Raw genomic sequence first — 4604 nt, 5'->3', positions numbered from 1 at the left:
ATGGCACCTCATTCCCTAACCCCCTTCCCATCATAGTTCTCCTTCATTCTGTCTCAAACTCTTCATAGAACATATATCAATTTATAATTATTTTCTTCTGTTCACTTTTTTTTTTTTTTGCGGTATGTGGGCCTCTCACTGTTGTGGCCTCTCCGGTTGCGGAGCACAGGCTGCGGACGCGCAGGCTCAGCGGCCATGGCTCACGGGCCCAGACGCTCCACGGCATATGGGATCTTCCCGGACTGGGGCACGAACCCGTGTCCCCTGCATCGGCAGGCGGACTCTCAACCACTGCGCCACCAGGGAAGCCCCCTTCTGTTCACTTTTTAGCTGAATGACTGTCGAATGCCAGTAACTATTCTCCAAGGTGGTTACTATTACTATCCCATTTTACATCCAAGAAAATTTAAGCTCAGATATTATTAAGTGCTTTACCCAAGAGCACACAGTGAGTAAGTGGCAAACCTGAGACTGGAACCCAGGAACATCTGACTCCAAAGCCCACATTCTTAATGATAACACCTCCAAAAAGTTTTCAGTGACTGAGAGGAGATGACCAGGAAGTGGGGGGAGAGCAGGGCAGAGATGGGTGTACTGCCCTGCTCTCAGGTTATACGGTAATTGTAGGACCAAGGACTTTCATACTAGAAATAGTTCAGAAGTAGCCCTGGGAAGGAAGGAGGGCTGCTAACCTACCTTCTGACCCCAGGTGTTTGAGATGTAGGCGATGCATAGTATCCTTTTGAGAGAGCTGCAGAGAAATCTCTTGGAGGAGCTCTGGGTTTCTATTAGCCAAGAGGTGGAGGGAAATTTCCATGAAGAGCTCACACTCCTCGGGAGGGTTTGCTTAGCATAGGATGAGGCTCCAGGGGGTGCAGTGGGAGGCTTTAGGGGAGCAAAGCAGTAGGAAGAGGCAACACAGAGCAGAATGCAGACGAGGGTGTGAAAGAAGATATATAATGGGGAGGCTTATATTTTGAGCATTAAACCAAGGATCAGAGGGCTGTGGGGAAGGTCAGGTTCAGCTGGCAACATATTTGCAAAGAATCATTCTTACCAGTCTTCTGATGGGCAGGAGAAATTCAGAGCATTCTGGAAGAAGTCAGTCTTGTCCTAAGTTGGTTGGGTTTTGAAGACAGTCTCATCCAGGTACACTGACCCATGAGAGTTCTATTTAGTCCCCAGGACTCTATCAGCAGTTGAACACAGCAGAGGGAGTGGACATGATTCAGGTCTGGAGGAATGTGTCAGGTTTGGCCTGTACTGATTTGTTTCAAACAGAATCAGACAGCACAACAGGGTAAGCCTGCAAGTTCCTGGGCAAAAACTGTTTACTCAGCTCTGGAACTCCAGAATGTAACAGACGCCCACCTCACATACCAGAAAGAAGCTCGCTAAATGCTTGTTGATTGAATGATTGCGGGTTTATACTCTTTGTGATGGAATTCAGCACAGCCATCTAGTAATATGGAGTATTATAGAGACATTGAAGTTCAAGATTAGATTTGAATAAAGATTGAATCAGTAGGGTTCCCCCGCAAAATCCTTAAAATATAGCAAAATGGAGACTATTTTTTCGTGTGTAGTGAAAAAGCCTAACGTAAGATTTTCCATCTTAACCATTTTTAACTGTACAGTTCAGTCGTATTAAGTATATTCATATTGTTGTGAAACAGATCTCCAGAACTTTTTCAGCTTGTAAATCAGAAGCTCTATACTCATTAAACAACCCCCCTTTTCCCCCTGCTCACCAGCCCCTGGTACCCACCATTCCACTTTCTGTTTCTATGAATTGGACTACTTTACATACCTCATATAAATGGAATCATACAGTATTTACCCTTTTGTGATTGGCTTATTTTGTTCAGCATAACATCCTAAAGTTTCATCCATGTTGTAGTGTGTGGCAGGATTTCTTTTCTTTTTGACGCTAAATAATATTTCATTGTATGCATATATATTTTGTTTATTCATCTGTTGATAGACATTTGGTTTGCTCCTACCTCTTGGCAGTTGTGAATAATACTACTCTATATATGGTTGAACAAATATCTCTTTGAGACTCTCCTTTCAATTCTCTAGGATATATATTCAGAAATAGAATTGCTGGATCACCTGGTAGTATTATTTTTAATTTTTTTAGGATCTTCCATACTGTTTTCCATAGTGGTCGCACCATTGCACAATCTTGACAACAGTACACAAGTATTCCAATTTTACCACATCCTCACCAACCCTTCTTATTTTTTTTTAATAGCCTTTCTAACAGGTGTGAGATGTGGGTGTGAGATGTGGGTTTTTTTTTTTTTTATAGCCTTTCTAATGGGTGTGAGGTGATATGTTATTGTGGTTTTGATTTACATTTCTCTGATGATTAGTGATGTTGAGCATCTTTTCACATGCTTCTTGGCCACTTGTATTCATCTTTGGAGAAATGTTTATTCAAGTCATTTGTCTATTTTTTGGTTGGGGTATTTGGGGTTTTTTTGTTTGTTTTAGGAATTCTTTATTTATTCTAGATATTAACCTCTTATCAGACATAAGATTTGCAAATAATTTCTCCCATTCCATAGGTTGCCTTTTCTCTCTGTTGATTGTGTCCTTTCATGCACAAAAGTTTTTAAGTTTGATGTGGTCAAAATGTAGAAGATTTTTTAACCACAATGAAGTAGCTAAGAGATCATGGGCTAATATATTTAATGTTGGCAAGAAAATCTTGCTTACATGATTAGGAAGATATTCAAGGTAAACTGACATTTGCACTAAAACATCTCTTTATTTGAAGTGTTGGCTTTGTAATTGAGCCTGCATTTACTCTAGGCTGTATTCCTCAAGGGGCTCAGTGCAACACTGGACCTGCTTAATACAGTAAAACTGATGTTATAAAACTTGGTGCAATAAGACGACAACAACAAAAACCAAAAAAACTAAAAAATAAAATGAAACATGGTGCAGAAATTATCACTAAGGAAAGGTATTAAGCAAAACCAGTAATATTAGTGGTTTAAAAGTTGCCACCTGGATTATGCAGCCATTACTTTTTTTTTTTTTTTTTGGCTGCACCACGCAGCATGCAGGATCTTAGCTTCCCCACTGGGGATCAAACCATTGCCACCTGCAGCGGAAGCGTGGAGTCTTAACTACTGGACCGCCAGGGAAGTCCCACAAATGTTAATAAAACCCTTAAAGGACATGATAGAATGCTTTGAAAGTAATGTTAAGAAAAAAAAGTTAGATATAAAATTGTAGAATTCATTTTCATAATTTTAACAAAACACATGCAAGACCATAAAGCTGAAAATTCTGACGGAACATTGCCAAGACAAATTAAAGAAGACCTAATTAAACAGAGAGGTATACACCATGTTTATAGATTGTAACATTCAATATTGTTGAGATACTTTAGTTATCTTAAAACCACTAATGCCCATCAGCAGTAATTCATTATTTAAAATGGTGGTTTACGTTTTATATTGCTAACATCTGAAAAGTGTAAGCATTTTACTGGGATACCCTATATTGTTGAATTTGATTGATTTCAGGGTGGGCTCAACAAAAAAGTGGTTTCTGAACCTGCAAAGGAGATGACCAGTGCTGGGATTGTGGGTTTTTTACTGGGGACAATCCTATTTTTTACTGAGTGACTGTCCTACAAGTGAGCAAATCCTTTTTGACTCCTCTTCAGCTATAATAATCTGGGATTAGCCTCAGCTTCAGAGGTAGAAGCAACATGTGGCATCACCTCTCAAGATGGTATGAATAAAATAGTCCCTAGGGCAAGAAATCTTAAATTTCCCCATCAATAAAAAGAAAGTATTCCCGTGCTCCTGGGTGATGGAGCTGTATTCAGATAAGGTTAGGGCTTTAGATCACTGGAAAATTAACTATTCACGTGAAAGTCATTAACCGTTCTCGTGCCCTAGGGCACTCCAATATGAAGAGTCAAGTTGAAGAGGGAGAATCAGCCAGCAAGGGAGACTGAAAAGGAGTGTCTACTAGGATGGGACGGGGAACCCTGTGTAGTGTCGTAGAAACCAGGTGAAGAAAGTATACTAGGTACTGATGAATCAGGATCCAATCAAAGGAAAGCAAACCAGTTCTAGGTATTTCAGACAGAAGAATTTAATAAAGGAACTGGCTACAAGAGTATTAGAAGAGATGGAGGAGCAGAAGAGGAGAGGGACAATTACTCAAAGATTATTAACTTCAGGAAACCATCACCACTCTGGGCTAGAGGTGCAAAAATGTTACCTGAAGCCCGGGGCACAGTATCCCTAAGGTTCCTGTTGGTTGTTGGAGCCCAGTTATCTGAGCAGGAGCCCGGGAGCCTGCACTTACAGGTTGTTGCTCCTGTGTCCACAGGCACCACCCAGATCCACTGCTGCCATTGTCACTAGAGTCAGTGCTGTCACCACCACCAACGCCGTACTGCTCAGTTGTACTCCTGTCACTGATGCCAAAGACACCACAAGAAACCAGAGTCAGAAAGGGAGGCAATTCTCTCTTCCTTTCATCTTCCAGTGCCTTTCGTTGACAAAACCTAAACAGAAACCGGCTAGCTCGGGAGTCTGGAAAATATCATTTGTCTCTCTCTGATACATAGC

This window comes from Mesoplodon mirus (assembly GCF_964341445.2).
Source record: "Mesoplodon mirus genome assembly, chromosome: 3".
Classification (NCBI taxonomy): domain Eukaryota; kingdom Metazoa; phylum Chordata; class Mammalia; order Artiodactyla; family Ziphiidae; genus Mesoplodon; species Mesoplodon mirus.
The sequence above is the reverse complement of the archived record's forward strand: the minus strand, read 5'-3'. Positions refer to the sequence as shown.